The sequence below is a fragment of the Leucopleurus acutus genome, assembly GCF_964270905.1.
Source record: "Leucopleurus acutus genome assembly, chromosome: 9".
NCBI classification, from domain to species: domain Eukaryota; kingdom Metazoa; phylum Chordata; class Mammalia; order Artiodactyla; family Delphinidae; genus Leucopleurus; species Leucopleurus acutus.
This window is the reverse complement of record NC_139144.1, coordinates 95,280,824-95,292,582: the sequence shown is the minus strand read 5'-3', so window position 1 is coordinate 95,292,582 and position 11,759 is coordinate 95,280,824.

The window sequence follows — 11,759 nt, the reverse complement described above, 5'->3', positions numbered from 1 at the left end:
AGGTGCTGAAGGTGTGAAATGGCAGACGTGCCGTGTGGGGCAGTGCGGGGGAAGGCGCCCCAGCCCAGGGCCGGGGAGTGTGGGAGGAGAAGTGAAGGCATTTAGGATGTCTTCAGAGGAACCACAAGACTTGCTGCCTGACTGAATGTTGGGGGGGAAAGGACAGGAGGCTGAAAATAATTCTGAATGTGAAATCAAGCCTGGTGGTTGCATATTCAGAGAAGAAATTGGGAAGGAGAGCCATTTCTGATCCAGGCAGGTTGTCAGTGAGATACTGAGGGTGAGGGTGCCTTGAAATGAGACCAGAGCCTGGGTGAGCGGCTGGAGCTGTGAACTGATGCAGTATCAGGAATTCCCCAGTAGAAATTGGGAAGGTGAGGGCTTGTGGACAGAATAACTCCGAGGGGAAGAGTTGAAGAAAGAGGATGAAGCCCAAAGAACGTGCACGAGAACCACACTGTCCCAGAGATCAAGCTCCCTAATGGGTAAAAACTCCCCACTTCACTCCCAGCACTGGGGCTAGAACTCCAGTGATGGTGTAGTGCTTGCGCAACTGAGGGACCTGCTAAGCTCAGACAGGGCTGCATTTCTTAAGATGCTTCTCGTCAGTGGGAAGTAGGTGGAAATTTCCTACATTCTGTTCTCTTCTAACACGGTTGAATTGGTTGCTTCGATGGAAAACTTTACTGAAGTCTTGAGAATCCCATTCTAGCTATTTCTATCACTGTTGGGCTCTAACCTCTTTATATTTACAGATTTATTTTGCCTCACTCACGGCTACTAAGTGTACTTTTACTGAGTTTCTATGGACGAGGTTAATTAGTCTCTTTTCCCGACTTCTTGTGATTTTCGTTGACCCCCGTTTGGGTTTCATAATCACACAACCTCAGGGGTTTTCTGAGGTTAAGGGAAAACAGCAGCTTGAAGGCTCAGGAAGTGGTTGGGCTTTGGGAGTTCTGGAAATAGAGCCCAGACATAGACTTACAAATTCTTGATGAGCCTGTATTGGTGGCTCAGAGGACCTGGTCCTCCAAAGACTAGTAATGCAGCTAGGCTGGCCTCCTGCCTCAGGAAACAGAGCACACAGAGGCTTTGAGAGTGAGTAGAAGGCTGCTGGTTATATCTTCTCAGGATCCAGATATGCATCTGGGCCATACAGTTGGGAATTGATCTTAGGGCTTAGGGAAAACTATTGAAACTCTTCCTGATTCGTATCAATTAGTTTAGATTCAGCACAACAACAGGGACTTAACCAAAATATATTAAATGGCTTCTCATATACATAGTCTAGTTGCATTATGTCAGCTTCACCGTCTTCAGGGACCCAGGCTCTTTCCAGCACTGTCTGCCCTCCCTAGACAATGTGCCTCATCCTCATGGCCCAAATTGACTGCTGGAGCTCCAGCCATCACATCTGACTTCCAAGCAGCAGGACAAAGAGACTTCCTGGAAGAACCATACTATACTTTTGCTTACAACTCATTGGCTAGAACTTAATGGCCAAACCAAGTTGGAGGAAGATTGGGAAAATTAGTTCTTTAAGCAGGGTATAGTGCTACTCAGAATAGTTGGGGTTCTGTTATCCCAAGGGGGAGAAGGAACATTGCTGTTGGGTAGGCAACTAGAAGTCTCAGTCAGAGAAAGCTGGATATAGAAGCTGTGATATAAACAGCTTATTGGGATTTATAATTCACTTAACTCTTTGTGTGACCCTAGGCAGATCACTTTACTTCTTTGAGCGTCAGTATCTTCATAAAAAAAAAAAAAGTTAGACCTTATGACCAGTAGCTGTGGTTGTTAAACTGTTCCATGAAGTCCTGGGGTTTCTTGGAGGTGCCTCAGAGGTGAACGGGAGCAACCAGAGCTGAGGCAGGAGAGGAGCCCAAGCCAGATGAACTCCTCTCTTATCTGCTTTGTTATGTTTCTATGGATCTCAGCAGCTCTAATGCTCCATGGCCCGGGGAGAGACTTAGGAGCCATGGTGCAAAGTTTCTGGGTTTCAAGAGGGGTGAACTGGACAGATAATGTATGCTCAGGTCTCTGTGGTTTGGGAGATGGATGCATTTCCATAATTCTGAAAATTCAGGGAGGCCTCAGGAAAAAAGCTTGCTCATGCTTTTATGATTCTGTAGGTAATCAGACATAATTTTCTTGACTCAGGGGCCTAGAGTATATTTCCTAAGGGCTAGAGTGAAGAGAAAATGGACTTCAGAATAAGATCCAGGCTTGTTTCCCTCCTCTGCCATTTGCTGCTGGTTCTCAATCTCTCTGAGCCTCAATCTGCTCATCTGTGAAATGGCGATAACCATGCCTCCTTTTAGGGCTGCTGGGAGAATTAAATGTATTCAAGTATGTAATGCTTAGCAGGCTGTGCGGAAATGTTAGTCTACTTCAGTGTCACCCATTCATCACAGGGTCCCCACCACTTAGGGGGTTATGGTAGAGTAGAAAGGCCTGGTCTTAATGATTCTGCCAATCAGTTCCCAAGGCTCAGAGTAAAAACGATGACATTGGGACTTTGGAACATCACCCTGACCAGTGTCTGGGCCAAGCGCCTGTCTCATAGGGTTTGGGGTTCTTTCCAACATGCAGCGCCCTAGAACCAGCCAAATCTCACTGCTCTTGTTTGCTTTCTCCCCTAAATCTTCCATCTCTTTCTCTTTACTGGTTTTTCCCCCTCACCATCAATTAAATATTCTGAAGTCGTTCCCATCTTAAAACAAACCAGAAGCCTTTCCACCTCTGGGCAGACGACTCCCGTTACCCATGTCTTTCCTCCTTTCATAGCCAAGAACCTTGAACAAGCTGTCTACACCAGCGGCCTCTCCTTTCTCCCCACCTGTGCTCTCCTGGTTCCCTGTGAGCGGGTTTGTGCCACATCTCTCCATGGAATCTGTTCCTGCCAAGGTCATGGACAGCCCCAATAACAAGTTTCAATTCTTCTGTGGCCTGAGTATCGCTAATTCTTTTGGCTCCCTGAGGTCACCCTTTACTTTTGTTTTGTTTTTTTTTGCTGCATCACGCAGCTTGTGGGATCTTAGTCCCCTAACCAGGGACTGAACCCGGGGCCACAGCAGTGAGAGCACAGAGTTCTAACCACTGGACTGCCAGGGAAGTCCCGGTCACTCTTTACTTTAACAAAGAAAGTTCAGCATGCAGGTGTCAGCAACACATGTGAGGGTGGCCCCTAGTGTTTCTGAGGATTGCCCCACCTCAGGGGGCATATGGTACCTGTATGTTTTTAAACTCTTGCAATTTTCTCTCTGACTCTTCCCACTCCCCTTCCTGTGGCTATCTCAGCCCTGCTTCTGCTCCTACGGGCTGTCCAAGCTCTCTCTGACTTGCATTATCCCTAGATAGGAACACGCCCATTGCCTTCACATCCAAGGACATCACTCACTCGGTTCCACTGGTTGAAAGAGACATTAATTCAAGTCTATAGGTGCTTCCGGGGAATTACAGCATAGAAGAGAAAGCAGAGAACACGGAGCATCCGCCCCACGTACCTGGGACCCACCGGCCACTGGCACTGTGGAATCTCTTCCCAGCACCCTCTCTTCCTGGCCGCTGTCTCCTGCTTTGTTGCTGGAGCCTCCTTGCTCCCTACCTGGAATCTCCTCCTGTACGTGAGCTTCTTTTAGTCACAAGGCCCATCCCAAAGTTCTGTCTCTGAGGTCACCAAAGGCCCATGAAAGTAACTCTACGCTGGGCAATTTCAGTTCCCTTTTGACTCAGTGTTCCCTTTCCGGCGAGAGTGAGGGTGGGTGCCTGGGGGGTGAGCCCCCCTATACTTACCCTCAAGACACCCTTGTACCCCGGGATCTCCACCTTCAGCCACATGAAACACTGGCAGACATTCTGAAGCCAACTTTTCTTTCATGGGGTCAGTGGTTTCAAAGAATGTTCTAGGCTTCCCTCCCCACGTTAGCGCCTGTGGAAGGAGAGTGGAGCTCTTTTCCAGAGCAAACTCACGGGGTTGTGGTTTGTTTGTCTTGTTCGTCTCCCCACAGACTCCTGCTCAGCAACCTGACACTCTCCTCCCTGGCTGTCATCACATCGCTGTCTCCTGTTTTCTTCCTTCCTCTGTGCCTATTCTTTCTGTCTCCTCCCAGGGCTCCTCTTCTTATGCCTTTTTCTTTTCTTTTCTTTTTTTTTAACTTTTATTTAAAAATACTTTCAGACTTACAGAAAGCTGTTGCGTAACAATGTAAAAATACTTAGCACTGCTGAACTGTGCACTTTAAAAATGGTTAAGATGGTAAGTTTAATGTTATACATTTTTTTTACCATAATTTAAAAAAATGCTATTTGAAGGCTTAGTTACATTGCAAAGGAAGGGAAGGGGTAGAGATAGGAGTTGAAAGTTTTGGAGGAATAACTCACAAGTCAGTTTCAACTCCACTTAATAAATGTCCAGCATTTAATACACACCTCAAAATAATTTCAGACTTACAGAAAAGTTGAAAACAATGCCACAAAGAATTCCAGTGTACCTGTACCCAGATTCCCCCAATGTTAACAGTTAACATTTTATCACATTTGCTTTATCATTATCTATCTGCGTACCATCTCTTATCTTTCTTTCTCTATCTATCTATTATCTATCTGTCTATCTATATTTTTTTCCTGAACCATAGAGAGTAAGCTGTAGACATAATTCTCCTTTAGCTCTAAATACATCTATTGATATTTCCTTAAAAGGGCTTTCTCTTACACAGTACAGTGATACGAGTCAGATCAAAGTTACAAAAACACTGATATAGTACTAATGTCTAGATTGACTATAAACTTTATTTCAAATTTTGCTAATTATCACAAAGCAAGTGTAGGAAAAGAAAAAAAAAAAACCTTTATATTTCCTGCTACAGGACCTAATCTAGGATCGTACACTGAATTCTTTAGTTATTGTGTTTGTTACTTACTCTCCTTTAATCCAGAACAGTTCCTTAGCCTCTCTTTGTCTTTCAGAACCTTAACATTTTTGAAGAGCACGGGCCAGTTATTTTGTAGAATGTCCTGTGATAAGGATTCGTCTGTTGATCCCTCATTATGCATATTGGGCTGGAATGTAACAGAAGTGATGTTGTTTCCTTCTCAGTGCATCATGTTGGGAGGCCCATGTTGTCTATTTGCCACGTTAGTGGCGATGTTCGTTTTGATCATTGGGTGAAGGTGGTGGCTGGCAGGTTTCTCCATTGTAAAGTTACTTTTTTGTCATAGTTAATAGAAGTGTCATGTATGGAAGACACTTTGAGACTATGCAGATTTCTTTTTTAAATAATACTTTTTCTTTCTTCGTCATTTTATTTATTTTTAAAATTTATTTTTGGCTAGGCAGCATGTGAGATCTTAGTTCCCCGATCAGGGATTGAACCCACACCTCCTGCAGTGGAAGTGCGGAGTCTTAACCACTGGACCGCCAGGGAAGTTCCAAGACTACGTAAATTCCCCCGTCAGCCTTCGGCTCTTCTCACTCAGCAGTGCGCGTGGCTTCAGTTACTCGGCACGCCGCCTCTCAGACCTCTGTCTTTGGCCAAGATGGCTCCTGGAGACACAGCTCCCTCACTCGAGGTCCCGTGGCCACCTTAAGTCAGCACTGCTTTTCCTATTCAGGACCTCGTTTCTCATTCCTCCTCTATCCCTTGATGAGCGGTTCTGGCACGCTCCCATCGTCCATCATCCTGACCTCCTGGGCATCATTCCAGACCCCTCCCTTCCCCTCACACTTCATGTCCAGTCAAAACCACTAAGTCCCATTGCTCTTACATCCCCAGTACTTTTTACTGCTCCCTTGGTGCAGGCTGTTATCATCACATGCTTGGAATCCTTCCAGTCACCTCTTCCTGCCCACAACCTTGCCTTCGCTCTCATTCATTCTCCATCAGATGGCAGAGCGAGCTTCCCAGAGTGTAACTGTTGGTCCTTAAGGGTAGAACAGGTGGGGTGGGTACCACTTAAACTCCCTCAGCGGCTCCCCATCACCTTCACAGTACCAACCAGTTCCTTTATGGGCAGGTCCTGCCTCCCTCTCCAGCTGCCCCAGTCATGTTGATGTTTTCAATTTCCCATTTTGAGTTGCTCTCCCTGTGGGTTTTCACACGTGAGATCTGCCATCCCCACTTGAACCTGTTCACCAGCTCTTGCCGCCGTTCAGGCTTCAGCTTAGACCCTGTGCCACTTGCTGAGGAAGACAGTCCCTGACCCCCTGGGCATGAGTTAGATGTCCTTCCAGGTGCTCCCCTGGTATCTGGAACTTGCTCCATCCCACGGTGACACCAGTCTCATCGTTGAAATGGATTAGATCTACTTTGACACCTTCCACTGGGCTGTGAGCTCCTCTAGTCCAGGAAGCATGTCTTGCCATTCCTTGTTGGGCAACTAGCACATTATGTGGCTCCAAAGCACATGCTCTGTAAACGTTTGTTGCCTGGATAAGTGGATGAGTGAGTGGAGGGGCGAGTGAAGGCAGGACTCGGCTGCGGGGTTTTGCTGATCTAGGAAAGTAACCAAGACTCTGCCGACCTAGAGACCTGGTTTCTAGGGACAGGGTGGCCGGTTCTTGGAGTCCAGCTCTCACAGGCCTAGGACATCCAGGAGGAACACCAGGAACAAGACAAAATATTTCAGAGGCCCAAAGATTTAATGAAGGCAGGGCACTCATCACATATCCAAGGTGCCTGTGATCCAGCAGGACTGGGTTTCCAAGTTGTAGATGACTCCAAAGGAACAGGTTTCCAAGGCCCAGGTGACTCAGATAGGGCTGGGCTCCAGAGTTCAGGAAGGGCAAGTGCCAGGTAAGCAAGCAACCAGCAAGGCTTCTGCCCAGGTGGCCAACCACACGGTCAAAACCCTCCGTTGACTTAGCAGCCAGTTCAGCCTGTGGTTTCCTAGGGAACCGAGGGCCGGTCTGTAGTGCAGCTTGGCGTGGAGCCGGGGACAGTTTCTGAGGGCCAGATGGCCAGATTCCGGTGCTGTCAGTGTTGCAGGGTGGGCGGCTGAGGGTCTTCAGGGTAGGAGTCAGCACTAGGGCTGGGAGGGTCTGAGAAAAGCTAGAGACTTACAAGGGCCACATGGGTGAGGGGCACGGGAACAGGCGAGATCTGGAGATGCCCGTCACAGTTGGCAGGTAGGCGCGTGCAGAACCAGAGCCTGGTGGGCAGTCTGGAGACAGGGGCCACTGGTCCAGAAGGTCAAGACAAGAAAGTGAGTTAGAGACTGGGAGTGACCACATGGTTGGAATCTGGGTCCAAAATATTATTTGCCCCATGAAGGAAGGAATCTTTTCTCTCTTTTTCTCTGCTGTAATCCACATTGCTTAAAACACAACCTGGAACAAAAGAGTCCCACAGATCAGAATGAGAGCCAGTCAGGGGTATAGAAGGGCAGGGCTGATGGTGGCTCTATTAGTCCTGGGAGGCAGAGTGTTCCAATGACAGAACTGACATTTTTAAAGTTTATTTACTAGGATTGATAGCTACATGAAGCACTGATGGTAAAAAAAAAAAAAAAAAAAATCATAAGACATAAACATGTAAACAGTCACAGTCCTAGCAGAAGGCACTCTTTGTTGAGGGCTGGGTCCCCAGCGCCTCAGACACCCAGCCCAGGTGTGAAAATGTGAGGTTGGTCGGTCAGGGATGCCCCGTTGCTAAGGAGACCTGGAGGAGGGGGGGCTGCTTCAGTGGGAAGCTGAGGGGCCCAGAGCGAAACTCGAGACCTGACTTGTCCTGAGAAGGCAGGAAATGATTAAAACTGAACCCAATCACCAGATATTTTCTCTCTGGATCTTACTCAGAAGATATGTAGATTAAAGGAGTTCAGAGCATGCGCACTGGCAGTCTGAATTAGGCTGAGTTCCATAACAGAGAGGGGAAACCGTTTGTCATATGTGGTTGGTGATGGGCGCAAAATGCTCCATCTGTTGGATTTTTTCCCCTGATGGCAGCAAGAACTGGGATGTAGGAACATCTGGACAGAGAACTGAGGGACTGACAGATAAGGGGAAAAAGCCTGCACTGCTTCCAGTCAGGAACTTGAGCTAGAAGCGCAGGCAGCGAAGCCCTGCCACCAGCAATGAGGGACTCTGGGCTCCGAGGCTCCTGGGAGCTCCGGACAGGAAGCTTCTGACACACGAGGGATGGGGCAGCTCAGTGCCTATAGGTTGGGACAGGGAGACAAGTTAGGGAACTGAGCAGACCAGGTATTAGGGAAGAGGTGGCGTGAGATGGCCGAAGAAATGGCAGGTTCTGCTACCACCCCAGAGCCTGCCCGTGGTTCCTCATTTTCTGTAGCATCATAAGTGACTCCCCTTTCTGGGTTTCAAGGCTCAGCATCACCACCATCCTCCTCTTCCTCTTCCTCCTCATTAAAATACCATTTATTGAGCACTTCCCTTTTGTTCAATTACCTCACTTAATTCGCACAAAATCCTGTGAGGCGGCAACTATCTGAGGAAACTGAGGCTCAGCAAGGTTCAGTGACTTGCCAGAGGTCACTGTTACTAGGTCATCACCTAGTAGGTGGCAGAGCCAGACTTTGAATCAAGGTCAGAGGGACTCCAAACTCTGCAAGGTAGCCTAGAAGTTAAGAGCACAGACTGTGGAAACAGACTCGCTAGTTGTGTGGCCGAGGGCAACTCCGTGACTCAGTTTTCTCGTCTGTAAAATGGGAATGATGGTGATGCTAGAACTGCCTCATAAGATACTACTGAGGAGCAAATGAGGAATTATAAAATATATAAACGACAGATAATATTTTAGAACAAAAATGTCTTGCAATATTTGGGACATACTTATACTAAAAATTATTCTTTGTTTATCTGAAATTCTAATGGAACCGAACATCCTGTATTTTATCTGGCAACCCTATGGAGGGGGCTCCCAGGCTGGCTTGACCCCTTGCCCAGCTCGTCTTGCAGGATTCTCTGCTCTAGCAGGGCTGGTTTCCTCCCTGGCCTCCCAGGCTCCCGGCTTCTGGTCCTGCACTTTCATGCCCCCAACTCTCTCCTCTCCTTTCCTCCCCTCCTGGCCTCAGGGCCTTTCCTTCCTTCCAGCCTGGCTCCTCAGTCTTCCTGTGTCTTCCTCCCCCCGATACAGGCCGGTCCATCTGCTGCTTGTTCAGGTGAGTGAGTCCGCTCTCTCTTAACTGGGCTCCATGAACCTATCAGACAGAGCTCTGTCTTCCGAGTCCGGAACACGTACAGGTTTCAGGAAATTCTTGCTTCGTGAGCAGTTACAGAAATGGAACCAGTTTCCTGAGGGAGCCACTTCTGTTTTCCTAGGATGGCGGGGGTTATGCTATCAAAGTAAACCAGAAAGTCTTGGTGTCTCCAGAGGACCCCAGTCAGCCCCCTTCCTCCGGTCTATGGCTCTGTGTCACTTCTGCTTCCCACAGAGGGGAGTGGCTTGGGCAGAAGTTTGTTTTTTCTCAGCCAAGGAAGTAGCACCCAGGGCACCTCCCTTCAACTGCAATAAGGAAACGACAGCCCAGCCTGGAGACCTTTAGAACACAGCAGGAGGCGGGGCACCCACAGAGATGCTCATCCCCCTTTGTCACACCTCATCTCAGGTGGCATCAGGCCCGCCTGGCTCCTTCCCCTGTTTCCTGGGCCAGGGTGAGTCCTTGGATGGACACCCTGCCCTTGATACTCTGTCCTTCCTGTGCTTGTCCTTGTCTTCCCCAGCCAGGTGTGGGCCCTTGTAGGCTACATAACTATAGCCATGTTCCCGAAGAGTGGACCTGAGTCACAATAGGGCTTGTTAGGACCCTCGTCACCAGCCCCACCCCTGGAGCTTCGGATGCATAAGTCTGGGCTGTGCTGAGAATTTGCTTTTCTATCGAGTTCCCAGGTGATGCTGAGGCTGGAGCCCAGTGTCGCACTCTGAGTCAACAGGAGGTTGAGTTTCTGAGAGGCACTCTTGACCCGCAGCTTCCTGATCGGAAGACAAGGAATCCCAAACCAGGATGCAGTCCTCTGCATGCCCGTTTATTGTGGCTGGCATCCCTGCAGCATGAAGGATTGAGTACGGTCATCGCAGGCCCATTTGGTAATCCTGTCTGGGGAGGCCTTCAAGAGGCATGGCGTGGTGATTAAGGGACACTTAAAGTTGGAAGGGCAAGTCTTTGCTACAACATGTTTATCATCCAGTGTAGACACAAAGCGAGAAGTAGGGGTAACGATTAGTCACTTACTATGTAATCACACCCCTCAGTAGTGGGTTCTGCGGGTGCTGCTGGGAGCAGGTGGCTGCTTGCTCTCGAGTTGAGTCCCTTTCCAGGAATTGCCCTCCTTGTTCAAGGTTGCCTACATCTATTTATCCCTAAGTCTGGGGAAGGTAGTCCAGAGGATAAATTCTTCTAGAAGTTAGAGGAGGGCTCTATCTTTAGGACCTGGTGTTCGCACAGAGGGGGAAGCAGGTGGGGCAGCGACGGGGTCTGGCAGCCTTTCCCCACCCTCTCTGCGCTGGCCTCTTGCTCCTGAGACCCTGGGAGCCCAAGGTTTGTGGCTTGCCCCCCCCAAGACTTTGCCACAGTCCATCTGCTCCCCCCCCTTCCACCCAGACTCCTGTTCCTTTCACACCCTTCCTTATACTAAGACTTAAGATATTACTGCTGAGAGGATACTCATCTCTCAGCCGTGACCTTTTGTTATCCCCATAAAAGCTGCTCGGGTAGATACCATCTCCAAGAAAAGATAAAAAGAAAAGAATGTCCGGAAGAAAAACAACACTGACACTCTGCAGGGAATCTTGGAAGGGGTCCCCTGATAAGGTGCTATGAGCATTTATAAAAAGCAAAGAAGCTCTTTAAAGTTAAATGTGAGGCGCCCAAAGGACCTCTAGATCTAAGGATCATTGTCCTTGATAAGAATGACTTCTGGGTTGAACTGGGGGAGCTCCTTGAAGGCCATCAGGAAAACTAACCTCCGGGCACACAGTAGGCATTGAACAGAAACTGACTGAGTGAGGAAACATAGGCTAGGCTGAGCTCTCCGTCAGTCATCGCTTCACGAATAACACTGATGATGTCAGCTAATTTTGAGACTAAAAATATTCCCACCGTGCTTCCATGAGGCCTTTGCAAGTAGTGGCCCCCAATGACTCCAGAGACCCCCCGAGTACTGCAGAATATGAAAGAGGAAGTCCATTTGGAAAGTGTACCTGAAAAGGAGTCCTCAAATGCATCCCCCCCAAAGCTTTCCTAACCCTCCCACCCATGGGCAGACTTAGCCTCCTCTCCCTTTGGATGGGCACTGTCCCCCAGGGCCCCCTCCGAGCTCCTGACACTGCTCCTGTAACCCTGCACTGCACTTACTTCTGGACAAGTCTCTCTCCTCCCCAGCCTGTGAGCTCCTCAGGGGCAGGGGGGGCCTTAATATTTATTGAGTGAACAAACAAATTACATGTATTTGTTCCAGAAATAATCTAGCATGGAAAAGATAAGTCAATTCATTTTAGTTTGGATGAAACGACATTCTTCCAAAATCCTTGAAGGTGATAAAAAGGAAACAAAGAAAAAGCAGAAATTGACGTTAGTGGCAGCACACAAAACAAGACTGATTAGAGCACTGGGGAGGATGAAAAGATGTTCTCTGTGAATCTGGGTTCGTTTTATTCTCAGCTCCTTTTCTGGAAACCAGAGCTTTCTGTATCTTTTTTGACACAGTGGAGAACACGGTGTGCAGAGAACATAATGACTTGCTTTGTTTTACTGTGAGGATGACCCCTATCCCAACCCCTAGTTCCTAGATTTTGTCTGAT